This window comes from Bos indicus, chromosome 13, assembly GCF_029378745.1.
Source record: "Bos indicus isolate NIAB-ARS_2022 breed Sahiwal x Tharparkar chromosome 13, NIAB-ARS_B.indTharparkar_mat_pri_1.0, whole genome shotgun sequence".
Classification (NCBI taxonomy): Eukaryota; Metazoa; Chordata; class Mammalia; order Artiodactyla; family Bovidae; genus Bos; species Bos indicus.
Window position 1 is genome coordinate 32,488,702 of NC_091772.1, and position 21,231 is coordinate 32,509,932.

The following is a 21,231-nucleotide window of genomic DNA, read 5'->3' on the forward strand; positions in this document are numbered from 1 at the left end:
GCATCTCTAAATTTGCAATACATTTTTCCTGAAGAAGTTCTTGCTGACACCAATGTTTAATTCAATCATCATTTTTCATCCTCTGTAATCTTATGAAGGAATTGAACCTGGGAAATTTCACATTCTTGCCTCTAAAATTCTAATCTCTACAAGATAAACCTGTTTTTTAAGGTCACCTTCTATTAGACTTGCTTACAACTTACATGTCTTGAGAGTCATAATGATTATCCTGTCTCATGGGTGAGAATAAGGCAAATAAAAATGGCATAAACTAACAAAAGAAATATTTAAGGCTTAAAATCAATAGAAAGCCAATCTGATCAGAAATAAAATATGTGATTACACATATCCTGGAGCTGAAAAGTAAAATAAACAATCTTGAAGGTCATGTTTAGAATAGGACCATTGGGATTGACTAGTGAATCCAACAATTGTCCTGGAAGTAAGTAAACAGAATATTTCATAAGGAAAAAAAGTCTGGAGGGCAGAAACTGGACTGATATGACCAGAACAGTGCATTCTATAAGCAGAATTCAAGAAGGGGACTCATCAAGGTAAACTATCATCTTCAACCCCACTGTAGGGACTTCCCTGGTGGTCCAGTGGTAGGACTTCATGCTTCCCTGCAGGGCAGGGGTGGAGAGGGTTGGGTTTGACCTCTGGTTGGAGAACTAAGATCCTGCATTCTGCATGCAGCATGGCATGGCCAAAATAAATGTGGACTTAAAAAATATTCACAACCTGAAAGCTGAAAGTTACGTTTTCATCGGTGGGAATTTTTAGGACTTCAAGCCTGGGAGACAGCATCTCAAGTAAGCCTAAGAGAGCTGCTCCAAGGAGGTGAAGGGAGGGGTCAGCTTATAAAGAAGTTTTGCAACAAAGGGCAGGTAGTCTGAACATCCAAAGATTTTTGTAAATTGAAACCAGATATCTCAAGTTAAGGATATGGAAGTATTCCTCCTTTCTTTTTTTTTTTTAATTTTATTTTATTTTTAAACTTTACATAATTGTATTAGTTTTGCCAAATATCAAAATGAATCTGCCACAGGTATACATGTGTTCCCCATCCTGAACCCTCCTCCCTCCTCTCTCCCCATACCATCCCTCTGGGTCGTCCCAGTGCACTAGCCCCAAGCATCCAGTATCGTGTATCAAACCTGGACTGGCATCTCGTTTCATACATGATATTTTACCCTTTCAAAAAGAATTCAGCATTTTTCTGTGCATGGGAAGATGAAAGAATCTGGGCTCAATGAAATCATTCCTTTGATAAGCACCTCAGCTATCGGGAGCCAGTATCCTGTGCTTTCACACCCTGAGTTCCCTCAGGGCTCACTGTAGGGAGTGGCTGCAGTCTGACGGCTGCTAGATGCAGATATTCTTTCCTTCCTGAGTTCTCTCAGGGCTCACCAGCTCACATTGGAGGGCGGCAATCACTGATGAAGGTGTGACATCCTTTGTTTACTGATATGGCAGGAAACATACCATTTCTCACAAACAAACAAACAAACCACTTAAATGCTTCTGACTCTTTGATATTTTTTCTTAATTTTTATGAGATTCAAAAAGTAAGGTAAACACCAAAATGTACTTCCATGTTTGGGAATGTTCCTACATATTATCTGTGATACTCAGGAAATTTCCTACTCATATAGTGAAGATAGTCGTAAGTACTATAGCGGATTCTATCCATCTTTTCTGAACCCCAATCCCCAACCTGCAATCAATGTTATCAAATTGTACCATTCTCCCAGTTCAAGGAATCTGGATGTCTAGCCTTGTGTGACTTAGAAAACACATGGCCACTAATCACTGAATGTTGTGACTTGCTTTCTGTTTAAAATGTCTGCAGATCCATCTTTAAGTTCATTCTCAAGCCTCCTGATTTTCAGCTTTGTATTTCTAATTCCTTTCCTCTTTTTGAGTTCATCAAGGGGCAATTTCTATATTACTTAAAGTTGATTTTTTATCTTAATATGGTCTGAATCTCTCTTCAAGTATGATGGATGTGTATGTATGAAATCAGTCTTTTCTCTTTGTCTCCCAAAATTGACCTGAGAAGATTATCAGGAACCATTTGAGCCCGAAGCTAAATACATCCTTTTCCCCTCAAAGTTTTTCCTCCCAGTCTTGTAAGGATAAAGAATTGCTTGTAAGAAAACAGTGTGGTTGACATCCTATGAAATTCCAACTAGAAGAAATCCTGACCTTATTGCAAATTACTATTGGCCAAAGAAAAACTAGCATCCTGGCAAAAAGACAGGAAAGAAAATACTCTGAGTTTCCTGGGGCTACTTGCTATAATCCAGGTCGCCTGCTCTCACGGCCTTTTGAGTAACTTCTAAACAAATACAGCCCTTTCACATAGCGGCAAGTTTAACCGTTGTCGTACTCTGGGGCTGTGCCAAAGAAAATAATCTTGTCATTTCAAGGGAAGAAAACAAGGTTTCAAGACTGTACAACAGCAAAGAAAATAAATGACAGTAACTAAAGGGTAAGGAGGAATACTTTCATACCCTGGCTATTTACCAAACCTTGGAAATGTACCAGGCACCTTCTGAGCAGGGTTAATGTGAAAAGATTAGCTATATTTTTGCCTTGCTTATTTGTTTCAAAGTAATCAGCTGTGTTATTTCAAACTCCTAAAAAGAAAAGAACTCAAAAAATTGGGCCATTTGTTGGCAGTGATGCCAACAAAGCAGAAAGTCTTCACCAGGGCAGTCAGCCAGCCTAAAATTCTCCAAAGTGGTATTGCTTTATCCAAGCACACCAACTTCCAGTGACACTGAATGGTTTCTAAAGGAAATTAAGAATGAATGCAGCTCTGGGTGGCCAGAGGAAATTCATTCTCTGTTAGAAAGATCCATGTGGGTTTCCCCAAGCAGAGTCTAAGACAAAGGCCTCTGTGAAGGCCTCAATTCACTAGGGAGGTGATCTCAGGAAGCAGGAGGGAAGGACAGGTGGAGTGAAACAGAGAAGGATAAAAAGTCGGTAAGACAATAGGTTTTTATTAAGTTCAACGCTGCCACATGGCACCCTCTGCACAAGACCTTCTGAGGGTGCTTCTGTCCCTGTGGTTTATCTGTCCCGTAAGTAACCCCTCCACACACACTTCAGGTTATGGATGCCTGAGTGCCAAGGGCGTTTACTGGCAGTTCCATGCCATCACATGGATGGCAACAGAAGGAAGAATGTAGCATGGACCTGAAGCAAGGCTCGGTGCAGGATAGTTAATGCCCTCTTGGAACTGGTCTCTGCAGCAGTAGCTGGGGTGAGAGATGGGCTGAAAGAATATAAAATAGCACACATGTGCTGGCCATTAGCAGTTGACCCTCTCTGCCCCCCAAATATGTTTTGGTCTCCTTGACTTTAAAGTTACACCTACACCAAAGCCCCTGCATGGTGGTAGCCAGTCAAAAACTCCATAAAGAGTTAACCCAAGATAGTCAGTGGAAGCAATCTCTAAACCCTAATGGTCTTGAGGAAGTTTTGTGTTTTTTTTTTAACTTTTTAAAAAATCATTTCATTTATTTATTTTATTTTTAGGCTATGCCACATGGCATGTGGGGGCTTCCTTATTGGCTCAGTGTTGAGGTAAAGAATCTGCCTGCCAATGCAGGAGTCAAGGGTTCTATCCCAGGGTCAGGAAGATCCCCTGGAGAAGGAAATAGCAACCCACTCCAGTATTCTTGCCTAGGAAATCCCATGGACAGAGGAGCCTGTTGGGCTACAGTCCATGGGATCATAAAGAGTCAGACACGATTTAGCAACTAAATGACAACATGCTACGTGTGGGATCCTACTTCCCTAATCAGGGGTTGAACCCACGTCCCCTGCATTGAAAGCATGGAGTGTCAACCACTGGACCACCAGGGAAGTCCTGAGGCAATATTTGATGTTCATGGTCTCTGTTCTTCCAGCACCCGATCTTGATTCTCCCCACCTTCAGGCAGCTCTTCCGCTGATTTGGATTTCTTTCCTGGTAGGGACACCCAGGGCTTCCGTATAGGGATCTGCTTTGTTTCTGTCAGGCCATAGTTCCTGTGGTTGCCTCTTCACCATTGTCACTAGGTATGGAAGCACCAAGAGAGGCTCCAAGAAATTCTCAGGTCTCTAGATACAGTCCTTGCTGCCTCCATTGTGTAGCGGTCACCCTGACTCCACGTGGTGACCATTGACAATTGCTCCCACCAGCACAGTAACTTTTTCTCTATTAGTTGATCAGTCAGCATGAGGTGCTCAAGTGACCACATGGTAGTCGTAACTTCAAGTTCAGTGGAAGTGTTCCCTGGTGTATTCTCCTCAAGAATAAGGATCTCTGTTATCTGATGGTGCTAGAGTTTTCAGGAACAGGAAGCACAAATTCTACAAACAGAAAAGCTGGCAGTGATTGTATACCATTGTTCATGATTTTCCCTATTGTTTCTGCTCTTATTTCTCCCTTCTCCTCACTTTGCATTTAATTTTCTGATCAATTTCTGGCTTTACGAGGTGGAGTGATGTATCATTGATTTTAAATCTTTTCTTCTTTTCTAGTGTAAGCATTGAAAGCTGTAAATTTCCCTCTCAGCACTGCTTTGCTGAATCTCATGTACTTTATTTCATTTCAAATATTTATTTATTTGACTTCACCAGGTCTTAGTTGTGGCATGTGGGATCTTCAGTTGCAGCCTGTGGTTCTAGTTCCCTGACTAGGGATCAACTCCATTGGGAACATGGAGTCTTAGCCACTGTACCACGGGGGAAGTCCTCTCTTGTGTATTTTCATATGTTCTGTTTCCAGTGCAGATCATTTTGAAGTGTTTTTAAACATTCTAAACATCTCATAATTTTTCTTATTTGACCCATGTGTTATATGGAAGTATGTTGTCTCATTTCTCAATATTTGTAATTTAAAAACATGTCTTATAGTTAAATTTATTTTAATACTTGGTTAGTCAGAAGATATACTTTGTATTATTTTGCCCTTTGAAATGTTTTGAGACTTGCTTTATGGCCCAGAGTATGGTCTAACCTGGTAAATGGTCTCATATGCACTTAAAAAGTACATGAGTGCAGCAGCTATTGGGTGTGGGTTTCTGTGAATGCCAGTTAAGTCAGGCTGGTTGATATTATTCATATTTTCAAATTCTGTATTAATTTTTTCTCCACTAGTTCTGTTTTATGCAAGGAGTTAGAATACAGGCCAATATTTATGGGTTTACTTATTTCTTAGTTCTGTCAATTGTGTTTCATGTACTTGAAGCTCTGTTACTAGACGCATCCATATATAGGGCTGTTATGTCTTCATGATTGAACTGATAATTTTATCATGATGAATGATTCCTCTTTGTTGCTGCTGCTGCTAAGTCACTTCAGTCGTGTTTGACTCTGTGCGACCCCATAGACGGCAGCCCACCAGGCTCCCCCGTCCCTGGGATTCTCCAGGCAAGAACACTGGAGTGGGTTGCCATTTCCTTCTCCAATGCATGAAAGTGAAAAGTGAAAGTGAAGTTGCTCAGTCGTGTCCGACTCTTAGCGACCCCATGGACTGCAGCCTACCAGGCTCCTCCATCCATGGGATTTTCCAGGCAAGAGTACTGGAGTGGGGTGCCTTTGCCTTCTCCATGATTCCTCTTTATGTTTAGTAAATTCCTTGTCTTGTAGTCTCCTTTGCCTGATGCCAATACAGTCACACCTGCTTTCCTGCTTACTATTTGCATAGAATATGGAAAGTAAGGGGTGGGGCTTTGATAGAGTATTTGAAGTGACGTAACAGAGAAATGTCTGATATAATCAGCAATGTCTGTGATTAATGTGTTAGCATCCATGTATCTCGTTTATCTAATTTCTATAAATCTTATTTATAACCAGATCTGTTGATTTGCTGTCTTTTTCGTACTCCCATCTTTGCTACAAAGGTTTCCTGAGATTTGTTCTTTATAATTATAATGGCTGCCCAAAGATACACATGTCCTAATCTTGGAAGCTTGTGAATATGTTATCTCACATGTCAAAAGAGACTATGCAGATGTGATTAAGGTTTAGAACCTGGAGATGGGGAGATTGCCCAGAGTTTCTCATAAAGATGGTGCACAAGTGCTCATTTCCATTTTGCACATTAATAACAATGATGATGAAAATGATACAATAGTTATAACTACATAAAAATATGTACAAGGATTCAAAACAGACTTGATGTTATTTGGCTTATAATGTGTAGATACTACACCAAAAATATGTAATTTTCAGAAAATTTTAGCTTCTTAAAATTTAAAAATAAAATTCCTGACAATTGTAATTATTAATTCATAGCCAAATCTTTTGTTGTTGTTGTTCAATCACTAAGTCATATCCAACTCTTAGTGACCCCAGGGACTGCAGCATGCCAGACTCCTCTGTCCTCCACCATATCCCAGAATTTGCTCAAGTTCATGTCCATTGAGTTGGTGATGCTATATAACCATCTCATCCCCTTCTCCTTCTGCTTTCAATCTTTCCCAACATCAGAGTCTTTTCCAATGAGTTGTCTCTTTGCAACAGGTGGCCAAAGTATTAGAGCTTAAGCATTAGTCCTTCCAACAAATATTCAGGGTTTATTTCCTATAGGATTGACTTGTTTGATCTCCTTGTAGTCCAAGGGACTCTTAAGAGTCTTCTTCAGCACCACAACTTGAAAGCATCAATTCTTCAGCACTTAGCCTTCTTTATGGTCCAACTCTCACATCCATTCATGACTACTAAAAATACCATAGCTTTGACTACACAGACCTTTGTTGGCTAAGTGATGTCTCTGCTTTTTAATATGCTGCCTAGGTTTGTCTTAGCTTTCCTTCTAAGGACCAAGCACTTTCTAATTTCATGGTTTTAGTTACTGTCCTCAGTGATTTTGGTACCCAAGAAAATAAAATTCGTCACTGTTTCCACCTTTCCCCCTCCCATTTGCCATGAAATGATGGGACCAAATGCCATGATCTTAATTTTCTGAATGTTTAAGTTTCAAGTCAGCTTTTTCACGGTCTTCTTTCTCCTTCATCAAGAAGTTCTTGAGTTCCTCTTCATTTTCCGCCATTAGAGTGGTATCATCTGTGCTATCTGAGGTTGTTAGACTAATTCAAATTAGCCAGGGTTGTTGTTGTTTAGTCGCTCAGTCATGTCCGACTCTCTGTGACCCCATAAACTGCAGCACACCAGGCTTCCCTGTCTTTCACCATCTCTGGGAGCTTGCTCAAACTCATGTCCATTGAGTCGGTGAGGCCATCCAACCATTCCATCCTCTGTTGTCCTCGTCTCCTCCTGCCTTCAATCTTTCCCAGCATCAAGGTCTTTTCTAATGAATCAGCTCTTCTCATCAGGTGGCCAAAATATTGGAGCTTCAACTTCATCTTCAGTCCTTTCAATAAGTATTCAGGATTGATTTCCTAAATATTTCAGTGTTAGACATGGGTTAACTATCTTGCTTTTAAAAAATAAGGTTTACAGTTTAAAAAAAACATACATAACATTTTGTCTTAATTACCCTGGATTATCTGGGTGGTCCAAATCTAACCACCAGTTCTTAAAGGTGGAAAGCCTTCCCCAGTTGTGGTCAAAGAGATGTGATGAAAAAAGATTCAGAGAGATATGAGGTTGCTAAATTTGAGGCTGGAGGAAGGGGACCAGGAGCCAAGGAATGTAGGCAGCCTCTAGAAACTGGAAAAGCCAAGGAGACAGATTCTCCTCTGAAGAATCCAAAATAGTTAAGCAACAAGTTACTGAACCTCAGGTCTGGCTGCTCAAAAATCAATACCTGAGAGACAGTTGTTGGTAGAAAGGAAAATTTCTTTTAATCAGAATGCTGGTAATCTATGGAGATGGTGGACTCAGTATCCCCAAACACCATCTGCAAAGATTCTGCTTAGCCATGAAAGTTTTTAAAGGAAAAAGGAAGTCAACACAGTTAATCACTGAGTTGAGGGGGTCAGAGTCATCACCATCCCTCACTGCATACAGGCTTGTCGGCTTCTGGTGATCTTTCTTTAGATGCTATTGTGTTCACACAGTTTGTTCATGAGATTACTGAAGTGGGAACAAGGGAAGAGATCTGGTCATCTGTTCATTACTTATTCTTCTTTTCTATTTCTTTCATCTACAGAAAGCACCAAGGAGTTAGGCAAGGTATTGTGTGATCATAAGATCTGATAGGGGTGCTTGAGCTGGAAATGAGTAGAACACAGGGGCACGTGATTGAAAAGTTAGTTACAATATAGTTTTGCTAATATAGTTTTACAATATAGTTTTGATGGGAAAGAAGGTTTCCTGCTGTGGGTGATTTCCACAAAGAACTGTTTACAAGTCTCCCCTGTCAGATATCATTCCATTTAGATGGGATTAGGGATGAAGGGCCATCTCCTATAACTGTTTTATGCTGAGTAAGGGCATCAAGGACTTAATGTGAAAGATGTTGGCATGGGTTTGAAGCACCTCTTTGCTGACAGTTTTAGCTGCCCATTTACATATATGAGCAGAACAAGCTGCAATTATTTTGATGCCCACAAAAATACAGATTGTTATGAGCAGTAGTGTTAATCCCATTCTCTTAAGGCCAGTTCTTGGAATACTGCTAACCATAGACTCATTTGTGCTCAAGATGGAGCAGCTTATATCACAGCTGCAGTCTGGTCATCATGCAGTTGGCGTTTCCCCTCTGGTGGCAGTTATAATACCTGTAAAACAACTCAGAAATGTATATTAGACACTGAATCTGTGACTTCGTTGTCCTAATCCTTAATTGCTTGAACCTGCTCTTTTGGGACCCAGGAAGGGCTGGGAGACATCAGCTTTTCTACAAACAAGAGACGAGAAACATGGAGGAGCCTTTTTACTTGGGGGAGGAGGGAGTGGAGACCACAGTGATCTGCTTGGTTCCAAACACATTGATTTTTCTGGCGTATAGTTGCTTTACAAGGTCGTGTTAGTTTCTGTGTACAGCAAAGTGAATCAGCTACACATATACATATATTCCCTCTTTCATGGATTTTCTTCCCATTCAGGTCACCAGAGAGCATTGAGTAGAGTTCCCTGAGCTATATAGTAGGTTCTTATATATTATCTATTTTATGTGCTCTGTTGTGTCCAACCCAGAGATTGAACCCGAGTCTCCTGTGTCTTCTGCATTGGCAGGCAGATTCTTTACCACTGAGCGCCTGGGAAGCCCTGTTTTATACATAGTATCAATAGTGTGTAATTGTCAATCCCGATCTCTGAATTCGCCTTGACCCCCTTTCCCCCTTGGTATCCATAAATTTGTTCTCTATATCTGTGTCTCTATTTCTGCTGTTACAGAACTGTAAGATAAATTTGTGTTTTAAATTTGTGTTTTAAACCAACAGGTTAGTGGTAATCTGTTGACAGTAGAAGTAGGAAGCTAATATATCCCTGTGCTGCTAACCTTGGTTTAGATGCTCTTGGGAACAAGAGGCAGCTGTGTAGGAGCTTCTCATTCTGTATGAGAACTGAAAATTCCTTCCATGAAAATTCCCAGAACTAAAAATTCAGGAAAACTTCTCATAGCTACCCTCTCTAAAATTAAAAAATCTCTCAAACAGAAGGAAAAGACAAGCCCCAAAAGTATTTTTTTTCAGATTTGAATAAGAGAGAATTTATTTTTCAACAATATGATTTTTATTTAAAGAATGAGTTAATTCATTTTGAAGAGCATTAAGTAGGTTATGCCAGGGAGAGATTTATTTTGGATCTGAAACAAGTTGCAGACCTTTAGGCATTTCCTAAGGTTTTAAATCCTGTAAAACTGTTTCCATAGCAATAAGCTCATAGAAATCTCAAGGGGCTATCACGATGGAGATGTCCCTAGAATGGAGATAACTGGACAGCTGCCCAGGATCCAATATGTTAATAGCATCCAAGCTGATAGTGGAGGAGATGTAACTCAGAGAAGGAGGTTCAGGAGAAGGATGTGCCTACCAAATTCATGCTAAAATGAAAGAAAACAAAACTCCTGTGCCCTCTCCCTGTATATCAAGGTGACTTTTTATTTATTTTATTTAGCTGTGATGGCTCTTAGTTGCAGTACCTGGGGTCTTCACTGAGTCATGTGTGCTCTCTGGCTGTGTGTGACATATGGGTTGTCTAGTTGTGGTGCTTGGGCTTAGTTGCTCCAAGGTTTATGGGAGCTTAGTTCCTCATCCAAGGATCACACCCACATCCCCTGCATTGCAAAGTGGATTCTTAACCACTGGATCACCAGACAGGTCCCCATCATGTTGAGTTAATTGAGAATAAACCTTATTTCCAGTCCTCTCCCTCCACCAGTCTTTCTTACTACGTATATCTCTGAGTTGCTTCCTCTTCCACTCCACAGCTGTTTTTTTTGTTTTTTGGGTTTTTTTTTTTTTCTTTCTTATCTTTTTTTAAAACTTCTTTTTTACTTACATAATAATGGGAGAGGAAACAGCAAGATTGTAGAGGAATCACTTAGAGCAATTGGCTTATCTACCCTCTTCTGGGAATTAACATCCTCCAAGTAATATCCCAGCCATCCTTTTGCCTGGAGCATTTTCCAATTACCAAATAATTTTCTTTGTTTGCAAAGCATGGTAAAGACTATTTTGAACTTGAACTTAAGAGCCTCTGTTTTGAAAATGTATCCAAACACAGAAAAATAAGCTCTACCTATGACACCCACTCAAAGAATAGGATTATTAGTAATCCAGAGGAAGAACATTCACTGGCTTCTCTACAGTTATTTTAGTTCAGTGAATAATAACAGCTTTGAGAGAGTGAATTGAGTAAAAAGAACATAAATTGGCTGACAAAACAGCTACCATCCTACCTAGGTTTTGCATCTTTTTAAAAATCAGGTGACCTGTGGCTCATCGGTAAAGAAGCTATCTGCATTGCATTGATCTGCATTGATCCCTGAGTCAGGAAGATCCCCTGGAGAAGGAAATGGCAACCCACTCCAGTATTCTTGCCTAGAAAATGCCATGGACAGAGCAGCCTGGTGGGCTACAGTCCATGGGGTCTATAAAGAGCTAGACATGACTTAGAGACTAAAAAAACAACAGTAATATTAAGCTCTTCCTACGCTTTGGGGTTGTTGATCCTATTCCCTGCTCCCCATTCTTTATCTTCCAATTTATTGCATTTAATTGAGTCTTCCTTTGTCAGGGGAATTTAAATAAATCCAGTGCAATTCAATCAGTAATCCATCACCACCAAGTTGGCACTAGTAGATGAGTCCTTTATCCAGAAAACTAGTAAGTTATTCTCACTTTGAAGTTTGCAATAGCCAGATGTAATGCCCTTTAAATAATATCCATCCATAAAAAACAGATATTTTGTTTGAAAAGACATAGAATTATCTTGATATGCACATTTGCTTTCAACAAATACTGTACTTGAAATCAATGAGTGTAACTGCCATCCTTTAAATCCATGACAAGCATTGAAAAGCCTTTTTAGGCAGCACAATGAATATAATTTAACATTCACAATGATTTCTTCACAAAGCAAGAAGTATGAATCATTCTTACCAACAGTTTTGAAAGATTTACATTCTCTTTCTGTAAAAATCAGTCAAACTCTACCCTTAGATATTTTCTACTGAGGAAATTATTAATAGACTAAACTTTGATGAATGCTGAGCTTTATAATTTTTAAAAAGTGACCACCAGGAATGTTTGTATTTTTTGCTCTGCATGTTTCTTTTCTTCTTGATAGTTTCTCAAACCATGTGTGCACACACAAACATATGTATCTTCTAAAGAAACCCATTTTTTTAAGAAAATGCTACAGCTGGCTGATGACTGTCTTTACTGAGCTGTATAATTCAGAGTTTATCTAACTCAACCACTTTCCCTAACAACAAAAAAATGGATAAGTGAATTTTTTAATGCAAGTTAAAAGCAGGTAACATCTTTGTGTCTCTGAATTATGTCTGACAGTGATAGGATATTTGTCTTATAACTCAGTTTTCAAAAGAGAAATTTTCACTTATCTTCTATAGCAAATGGCTTCTTGAATTCCCTTGGGATACCATTGAGAAGGTAGAAACCTATAATATTGTATTTGAATATTTAACAAATAAAATATCTAATGCTGAATTTTTCAAAATAACCTTTTAAGCTTCCTGTTTGGTGATCTCAGACACACTGAGAACTGTGGCTCTTGCTTTCTTGCTTGATAAGGAAAATTAAAACTACTGTATTCAGTTGTTTTACAAACATAGCTATTAATTTAAAAAAACCTAAAGGAAAGCTGAAAGCTGATGGCTGCAGATGGTGACTGCAGCCATGAAATTAAAAGATGCTTCCTCCATGGAAGAAAAGTTATGATCAACCTAGAAAGCATATTAAAAAGCATAGACATTACTTTGCCAACAAAGGTCCTTCTAGTCAAAGCTATGGTTTTTCCAGTAGTCATGTATGGATGTGAGAGTTAGACAATAAAGAAAGCTGAGCACCAAAGCTCCATGCTTTTAACTGTGGTGTTGGAGAAGATTCTTGGGGGTCCCTTGGGCTGCAAGGAGATCAAACCAGTCCATCCTAAAGGAATCAGTCCTGACTATTCATTGGAAGGTCTGATGCTAAAGCTGAAACTCCAATACTTTGGCCACCTGATGCAAAGAACTGACTCATTGGAAAAGACCCTGATGCTGGAAATGATTAAAGGCAGGAGGAGAAGGGGATGACAGAGGATGAGATGGTTGGATGGCATCACTGACGCAATGGACATGAGTTTGAGTAAGCTCTGTGAGTTGGCGATGGACAGGGAGGCCTCCTGTGCTGCAGTCCATGGGGTCACAAAGAGTTGGACATGACTGAGTGACTGAACTGAACTGAAAGGATATCTGTGACAAAACTAGACAGTGTATTAAAAAGCAGAGACATCACTTTGCTGACAAAGGTCCGTATGGTCAAAGCTATAATTTTTCCAGTAGTCAGGTGTGGATATGAGAGTTAAACCATAATGAAGAGCACCGAAGAATTGATGCTTTCAAATTGTGGTGATGGAGAAGAATCTTGAGAGTCCCTTAGATTTCAAGGAGATCAAACCAATCTTAAAGGAAACCAGTCTTAAAGGAAATCAACCCTGAATATTCATTGGAAGGACTGTTGCTAAAGCTGAAAATCCAGTACTTTGACCACCTTATGTGAAGCACTAACTGGTTGGAAAAGACACTGATGCTGGGGAAGATGGAAGGTAAAAGGAGAAGGTAGTGGCAGAGGATGAGATAGTTAGTTAGCATCACCAACTCAATGGACATGAATTTGAGCAAACTCCGGGAGCTAGTGGAGGACAGAAGAGTCTGATGTACTATAGTCCATGGGGTTGCAAAGAGTCGGACATGAGTTGGCAGCTGAACAACATCAACAAAAATTCAAAATAGTACTTGTGTCAGTGGGAACACATCTCCCAATTTCAGGATATTGTTGGGCCAACATAGTGATTTGTGTTATAGGTACTAATTCTATTCCCGTGGGCTCTGTCCTCATGGTCTCATCGAATCCTAATCACCTCCTAAAGGCCCCCCCTCCTTATGTCATCACATTCAGGGGTATGCTTTCAACATATGAATTTTGAGGAAGCAAAAATATTTATAATATAATATTTATGCTCTAGGATGTTGAGATCTAAACACAGAAAGAAAAGAAAGAAAGTGAAGTCGCTCAGACGTGTCCAACTCTTTGCAACTCTGTGGATAAAGGACCGTGCACCAGGCTCCTCTGTCCATGGGATTTTCTAGGCAAGAGTACTGGAGTGGGTTGCCATTTCCTTCTCCAGGGAATCTTCCCGACCCAGGGATCGAACCTAGGTCTCCCACATTGTAGACAGACGCTTTACCATCTGAGCCAGGACTTCCCTGTAGCTCAAATGGTAAAGAATCTGCCTTCGATACAGGAGACCAGAGTTTGATCCCTGGGTTGGGAAGATTCTCTGGAGAAGGGAATGGCAATCCACTCCAGTATTGAAAGTTGGTTAATGGCTTAGTGGCTAAAGAATCTGCCTGCAATGCAAGAGACAAAGGAAACCTGGGTTTGATCTCTGAGTTGGGAAGATCCCTTGGAGAAAGGAATGGCAACCCACTTCAATATTCTTGCCTGAGAAATACCATGGACAGAGGAGTCTGGCGGGCTAGAGTCCATGCAGTCTCAAAGAGTCAACAGGACTGAGCCCTGCTGTAGTACTGCAGTATAACACAGTACCTAGAATCATCTAAACATAACCCACAATTTAATGTTTCTCAATACAAAGTGAATGCAATGAATCTTTAGTATTTGATAATTATTCCTATTGTATATTTTCTTACTTGTGATAGTATTACAATGAATAAAGGAGATAGTGAAGGACAGGGAAGCCTGGTGTGCTGCAGTTCATGGAGTCACAAAGAATCAGACATGACTTAGTGACTCTGTAACAAAGAGCTAAAGAATTAAAGCAAAGTTTTTGAAACCTTGGAGTGAGTGAGTGCATGTGTGTTTATTGTGGTAAACTATTAATAACAAAAAATTTACCATTTCTAGGTGTACAGTTCAGTAGCATTAAGTACACTCATTGTTGTGCAACAACTACCATCCATCTCCAGAACATTTTTTATCTTTTCAAACTGAAACTGCGTACTCATTAAACAATAATATACCTACCCTCAGCTCCTGGTAACCACCATTCTACTTTCTTCTCTATGAATTTAACTATTACAGGTACCTCACATTTGTAGCTGCTGCTGCTGCTGTTAAGTCACTTCAGTCGTGTCCGACTCTGTGCGAACCCATAGACAGCAGCCCACCAGGCTCCCCCGTCCCTGGGATTCTCCAGGCAAGAACACTGGAGCAGGTTGCCATTTCCTTCTCCAATGCATGAAAGTGAAGTCGCTCAGTCGTGTCCGACTTGTAGTGACCCCATGGACTGCAGCCCACCAGGCTCCTCTGTCCATGGGATTTTCCAGACAAGAGTATTGGAGTGGGTTGCCATTGCCTTCTCCCACATTTGTAGAATCATGCAGTATTTGTCCTTTTGTGACTGGCTTGTTTCACTTCACATAATAACTTGAGGGCTCATTCATGTCATAGTGTTTGTCAGAGCTTCCTTCCTTTTTAAGGCTGAATAATATTCTATTATATGTATATCAGATTTTGTTTATCCATTTATCTATCAGTGGATACTTGGCTTGCTTTCCTAAATTCTTATTGAGAACTGAATAATATATTTGATCCTCAGGTGATTTTTTTAATTCACTAGAGCAATTTCCCTGGTGTTTTTATAAAGTTTGTGATAGTGAATGTCCAATGCAATCTTGCTTACTCATCAAGAATAACGTAGGTCGTTTACATTTCATCTAAATTTACTGAATGCATGAGATGATCACTGTTATAAAGAGTCAGCCTATGTATGTTGTCAACAGTCTGGAAGAAAAGCAAAAAGTTTATGTGATTGTGTCTGTGGTAGAACACTTATTAACACAAGTAAGTTGGCCAGCCAACACATGGGAGAAGAAAGACAGATAAAATTCAGTCCATCTCTTTCTTGGGGTGGCGAAGGCCAAACAGTTTTTCTGCTTTACCAGATTTTCAGCAAATTGTGATCTCATGGATGACAGGTTCAGAAAATTTTCTTGGAGACATAAAAAATTATACAGACTAAGTGGTTAGGTTTTATAAACACTGGATGAACTTTTGAGTGTCATTAACTGTAATAAATCTACCTACCTATTTAACAGGACTCCTACATGTCTCTTTGTTAATTATTTCTTAGACAACAGGTCACTGATAAATAATCATCAAATGACCCTTTAAAAGTCAAGAGAAAAACTAACTGAAAGTTAACGTTGTAAATATGTGGATGAGTGAATATTCTAAAGTTAATTTTTTTCTCATGTGTTTGACAACATATGACAGAACATAGAAACAACATCTGTGTACTCCAGTGGCTCTTCATAGCAGTGATGATCATTTGGAAAAAGAAAAAGAAAATCTAGGTGTTTCAGTGTTATAAGAATATGGAAAAGACTTGGGAAAAAATCTTCCTGTCATGAATATAAATGAAACACTTCTATATGACACTATCTACTTTGTCCTTAGCCACCAAACAATTCAGTAACTCAAAATCAATTCAGTTCAGTCACTCAGTCGTGTCTGACTCTTTGCGACCCCATGCAGCACGCCAGGCCTCCCTATCCATCGTCAACTCCCGGAGTTTATTCAAACTCATGTCCATTGAGTCAGTGATGCCATCCATCCATCTCATCCTCTGTCATCCCCTTGTCCTCCTGCCTTCAGTCTTTCCCAGCATCAGGGTCTTTTCAAATGAGTCAGTTTTTCACATCAGGTGGCCAAAGTATTGGAGTTTCAGCTTCAGCATCAGTCCTTCCAATGAATATTCAGGATCGATTTCCTTTAGGATGGACTGGTTTGATCTCGTTGAAGTCCAAGGGACTCTCAAGAGTCTTCTCCAACACCAGAGTTCAAAAGCATTAATTCTTCAGCGTTCAGCTTTCTTTATAGTCCAACTCTCACACTCATACACAACTACTGGAAAAACCATAGCTTTGACTAGATGGACCTTTGTTTGCAAAGTAATGTCTCTGCTTTTTAATATGATTTCTAAGTTGGTCATAACTTTTCTCCCAAGGAGCAAGTGTCTTTTAATTTCATGGCTGCAGTCACCATCTGCAGTGATTTTGGAGCCCCCAAAAATAAAGTCGTTCACTGTTTCCATTGTTTCCCCATCTATTTGCCATGAAGTGATGGGACCGGATGCCATGATCTTCATTATCTGAATGTTGAGCTTTAAGCCAACTTTTTCAGACTCCTCTTTCACTTTCATCAAGAGGCTCTTTAGTTCTTCTTTGCTTTCTGCTATAAGGGTGGTATCATCTGCATATCTGAGGTTATTGATATTTCTCCCAGCAATCTCAATTCCAGCTTGTGCTTCTTCCAGTCCAGCGTTTCTCATGATGTTCTCTGCATATAAGTTAAATAAGCAGGGTGACAATATACAGCCTTGATGTACTCCTTTCCCAATTTGGAACCAGTCTGTTGTTCCATGTCCAGTTCTAACTGTTGCTTCCTGACCTGCATACAGATTTCTCAAGAGGCAGGTCAGGTGGTCTGGTATTCCCATCTCTTTCAGAATTTTCCAGAGTTTGTTGTGGTACACACAGTCAAAGGCTTTTCAAGCAACTCAAAATATGCTTCATTTTTTTCCTTACCCCCCTTGTTTTTACTCTTTCTACTTGTACAAAACAGGAATGTTTAGGTGGAACAGGAGAAATATCATTAGATTCATAATCAATACCAAAAGACCCATAATCATTGTGATTTTTCTCCCAATAAGCCTATAGGCCAAGGTATGAGTGTTTCATTTATACCAGGCATAGATAATAAAAAAATTTTTGTCTACATTTTCTACAATGGTGGCTATATCCATATGTCACTATATATGGCTATATCCATATGTCACATATATATCCATATGGAGTGCTTAAAATATAATGTTTTTAATTAAAATGGATTTTGGATTTTGATTTTTAGGAATCCTAGGAAATGCTTTTTTTTTAATTAAAAAACATTGCTTTAGAGCAGTTACAAGTTCTTAGCAAAATTGAGTAGAAAATAAAGAAAATTCCCACATGACATCTGGCCCCCACACATATGTACCTTCCCCTACTATGAACGTCACATACCAGTTATGTTTGTGACAACTGATGAAACTACACTGATAAATCATTATCACCCAAAGTCCCTATTTACATGAGGGTTTACAATGTTTGCTGTTGTACATTCTATGGATTCTGACAGATGACATATATTCCTTCACTGTAGTATCATACAGAATAGTTTTGATGCCCTAAAAATCCTTGGTGTGTATCCTCGGTGATTCCTGGCAATGACTAATCTTTTTATTGTTTTCATAGTATGACTTTTCCAGAATGTCATATAGTTGAAATTATTATACTATGGTGCCTTTTCAGACTAGCTTCTTTCACTTAGTAATAGGCATTTGCATTTTCCCCACGTCTTGATAGCTCAGATTTTTAGCATTAAATAATATTCAGTTGTATGGATGTACCATAGTTTATCTATCCATTTACCTAGTAAAGGACACCTTGGTTACTTCCAAGTTTTGGAAATTATGAGTAAAGCCACTGTAAACTTCCATGTGCAAGTTTTTCTGTTAATATAATTTTCCAGTGTTTTGGGGTGAATACCAAGGAGTGCCTTGGTAAAAGACTCTGATGCTGGGAGGGATTGGGGGCAGGAGGAAAAGGGGACGACAGAGGATGAGATGGCTGGATGGCATCACTGACTCGATGGACGTGAGTCTGAGTGAACTCCGGGAGTTGGTGATGGACAGGGAGGCCTGGCATGCTGTGATTCATGGGGTCACAAAGAGTCCGACACGACTGAGCGACTGAACTGAACTGAACTGAACCAAGGAGCGCAATTTCTAGAGTATGTTTAGTTTTGCAAAACATCTGCCAAATGTTTTCCAAAGTGGTGGGGTCATTTTGCATTCCCACCAGCAATGAATGAGAGTTCCTGTTGCTCCAGATCCTTGCCAATATTTGCTGTTGTCAGTGTTTTGGATTTTGGCCATTCTAGTAGGTAGGTAGTGGTATCTCACGTATCTCACATGTCTCACTGCCAGTGTAATCTGAGATTCCCTAAAACCATATGATGTTGAACATCTTTTCATGTGCTTATTTGCCGTCTTTTCAGTTCTTTTACTCATTTAAAATATTGGGTTGTTTGTTTTCTTTGCATTGAATTAAGTTCTAAGAGTTCTTTGCATATTTTAAACAGTCTTTTATTAGGTGAGTCTTTTGCAAATATTTTTTCCCAGTCTCTGGCTTATATTTTCATTCTCTTGATGTTATCTTTTGCAGACCAGAAGTTTTAATTTTTTCTTTTTGGCCACACTATGTGGCTTGCAGGATATCAGTTCCCAACCAGGGATTGACCCTGGGCCAAGGCAGTGAAAGCCTGGAATCCTAACCATTTGAGCACCAGGGAACTCAGAAGTTTTTCATTTTAATGACGTTCAGCTTGTCAATCAGTTCTTTCATGTCTTTGATGTGGATCTAAAAAGGCATCACCATACCCAAGGTCATCTGGGTTTTCCCTGTATAGTTTTATAATTTCATGTTTTTCATTGAAATCTGTGATTCATCTTAATTTTTATGAAAATTTTGTGTATAGATTCTTTTTTATTTTTGCTTGTGCATGTCCAATAGTTCCAACACCATTTATTGGGAAGACTATCTTTGCTTTATTACTTTGGCTCATCTGTCAGAGATCAGTTGACTGTATTTATGTGGGTCTATTTCTGGGAGCTCTACTCTGTTCCACTGATCTGTTTATCTTTTCTTTTGCCAATACCACAGTGTCTTAATTACTATAGCTTTATTGTAAGTCTTGAAGCTGGGTAGTATCAAATTCTCCAACTCTATTATTCTCCTTCAGGATTGTGTTGGACATTCTGTGTCGTCTGCCTCTCCATATAAGCTTTAGAATCAGATTGTCAATATCCACAAAATAAGTTGCTGGGTTTTTTTGATAGGAATTGCATTCAATCTATAGATCAAGTTGTGGAGAACTGACATCTTGACAATATTGAATTTTCCTATCCATAAACATGGAATATCTCTCTATTTATTCTTTTTCCTTGACATCTTTGAGTTTTATAGTTTTCCTCAAATAGATATTTTATATATTATGTTAGAGTTATATCTAAGTGTTTCATTTTGGGGTTCTAATATAAATGATGTTTTTAATTCAAAATCCACCTGTTCATTCCTGGTAAATAGAAAAGCAATTGACTTTTGTATATTAACCTTCTATTCTGCAACCTTGATATAAGCGTTTATTAGTTCTGTGAGCTTTGTTGTTTTGGCTTTACTACATAGACAATCGTGTCAAGTACAAATAAACGGAGTTTTATCTCTTTTTTCCCAATCTGTGTAACTTTTATTTCCTTTTCTTCTCTTACTGCATTTGCTAGGACTTCAATATGATGTTGAAAAACAGAGGTGGAAGGGGATATCCTTGTTTTGTGTCTGATCTTAGCAGGAAAGCCTTCAGTTTCTTACCACTGAGTATGATGTTAGCTGCAGGCTTTTTAAGATGCTAATTATGAATTTGAGGAAGCTCCTCTCTATTCCTAATTTGCTGGGAGTTTTTATTTTATCATGAATAGGTGTTGGATTTTGTCAATGCTTTTTATGCATCTATAGATATGATCATGTGATTTTTCTTTAGCCTGTTGATATTGAAATGTCAGTTCAGTTCAGTTCCTCAGTCATATCTGACTCTTTGAGATCCCATGGACTACAGGATGACAGGCTTCCCTGTCCATCACCAAATCCCAGAACTTGCTCAAACTCATGTCCATTGAGTTGGTGATGCCATTCAACCATTTCATCCTTGGTCATCCCTTTCTCCTCCCACCTTCAATCTTTCCCAGCATCAGAGTCTTTTCAAATGAGGCAGTTCTTCACATCAGGTGGCCGAACTATTGGAATTTCAGCTTCAGCATCAGTCCTTTCAATGAATATTTAGGACTGATTTCTGTTAGGATTGACTGGTTGGATCTCCTTGCAGTCCAAGGGACTCTCAAGAGTCTTCTCCGACACCACGTTCAAAAGCATCAATTCTTTGGCGCTCAACTTTATGATCCAACTGTCACATCCATACATGACTACTGGAAAAACCACAGCTTTAACTAGACAGATATTGGAATATAGATTACATTAATTGATTTTTTGAATGTTAAACCAGCCTTGGATGCCTAGGATAAATCCCACTTTTTTGTGGCATATAATTTTTCTTATACATTGTTAGATTTGATCTGTTAATATTTTGTTGAGGATCTTTATATCTCTGTTCATGAGAAATATTGACCTATAGTTTTCTTATCATATATGTCTGGTTTTTGGTATTAAGACAATACTGATCTCTTAGAATGAATTAGAAATTATTTACTCAGCTTCTTTCTTTCGGAAGAGACTATAGAAAACTGACATAATTTCTTCATTAATTGTTTGATAGAATTGACCAGTGAACACATCTGGGTCTGGTGCTCTGGAAAATTATTAATTATTGATTCCATTTCTTTAATAAAAGAAATAGACCTATTCAGGTGGTCTATTTTTTTCTTGTGTTAGTTTTGGCAGATTGCATCTTTCAAGGAATTTATACATTTCATCTAGGTTATCAAATTTGTGGGCATAAAGTTATTCATAATATTCCTTTA

At 39.0% G+C, this 21,231-nt stretch overlaps 1 protein-coding gene across 7 annotated transcripts in view; it reads left to right on the forward strand.

Annotated features, from left to right (window-relative positions):
• The window catches only part of SLC39A12 (solute carrier family 39 member 12), an 84,333-nt gene that overhangs the window by 57,615 nt on the left and 5,487 nt on the right, over window positions 1-21,231 (forward strand). The gene's annotated exons all lie outside the window — the stretch shown is intronic.